Raw genomic sequence first — 1,662 nt, forward strand, 5'->3', positions numbered from 1 at the left:
CAATGTAGTCAGTATTTTGATCATAACTTTATCTTTCGATATTCCATTGAGTTGATTCAAAAAGATAAATCAAATGGCTAAAATTTTTCTGAAATAGATATTTTTCGATTCAAAAGTTTGCTATGCCAAAAATGATCTCAATCTTTAACTAAAAATTTGGAAGATATCTTATGTGATTGGAAGTCAATTTATAGTAATATTCTGATCATATTCCATTCATTTTTTTATTTCTAATTGTATCCAATTGACTCTTATCAATCTCCAAAGTATCTATTGTGGTCCAAATCAACCATTGGATATTTGCAATTTGGTCCTCAAATTTTGTACTTCATCATTTTTTGCTTCTTTCTTTCAATTCAACTTTCAGCCATTGTATTTTATCTAATAAATGAAATATAAAATAAATTAGGTTATAATTGCTTAAAGAATATTTAATGTCGATATTTTTAAGTCTAAATAAGTGTATAAAATACATTTATTAAATACCCTCAAATTTAAACATTTGTTTGTCCTCAACAAAATCATAACCTAACTTAAGAAAAACACAAACAGCAAAATATTTTGGTTAAATAATATGGCTTTATACCTCAGGATTTGAAATTATAATATTAAATCTACGAATAGTTTCAAGGTTACAATACCAAAGTCAATGTCCACTTTTTCAATGTAAAATTGATGTGAGTGTGTGAAGAATTAAGTAATCAATCATAAATACACAAGTTGTTTCAATTCTCAAACATCTGTGGTCAAATATATATCATTTCATCTCTTGTATGATTCACACACCATCAATTATTTTTCTTTTTACACATTCCAAATGTATAATCTAATGTTGAATTATTCGTTACTATCCTCACACTCTCTAGTTCAAGCGCATGTCACTATTTGCAAGTCAATGCATCAATGAACAAGAATTTTCAAATTATTTGATTGCTTCAACCTTCAAAGCTTCACTAGGCTAATTGTATTTCATCTAAAGTCAAATTTTCTTAAACAAATGTTACGATTTAATCAAGGCATTTAGTGCTTCTACTTTTCTTATGTGCTTATCTTTTCTAATTTTCAAAAGTATTTTCTTTTTTTATTTTATTGCATTCTCTCCCTTAAACTTTCTTGATGACCAATGTCGTAGGCTCTAGGCCGATAATTCTCAAGTCAGATGACTTTAGGGCACCCGGTTTTGAGATACCTTTGTAGGCTTAATAACCAAGTCAAAAAGACTTCGAAGAGAATTTGTGCAACTACATCTCTGATTGCTTTGTAAATAACCTCTATATAGAGTTTTAGGCCGATGACTCCCAAGTCATGACTTTAGTGCACGAAGTTTTAAGATACTCTTACAAGCTTAATTACTTGAGTCATAAAGATTTCAAAGAGAAGTGTTTAAAATTATATGCATTGATTAGTGCAATGCCCATTATCACACACTTATTCAAACAAATCAACCTCCAATTTAAAATTTTTGCCCAATTTAATCTTGTTAGTCTAAGACAATCCAAACTTTTTTTTTTCACACAAAGAATCCACATTCACATTCATATCTTCCTACAATAGTAAAATTACCCCAAACTATAGTGTGATTTGAGTTTGGCATCTATGTTTATTTATTTTTCAACCTATTCAGCATATAAATCAACTTGTTGCATCATGATATAAAACTCA

Source organism: Olea europaea, chromosome 13 (assembly GCF_002742605.1).
Source record: "Olea europaea var. sylvestris chromosome 13, O_europaea_v1, whole genome shotgun sequence".
Lineage (NCBI taxonomy): Eukaryota > Viridiplantae > Streptophyta > Magnoliopsida > Lamiales > Oleaceae > Olea > Olea europaea.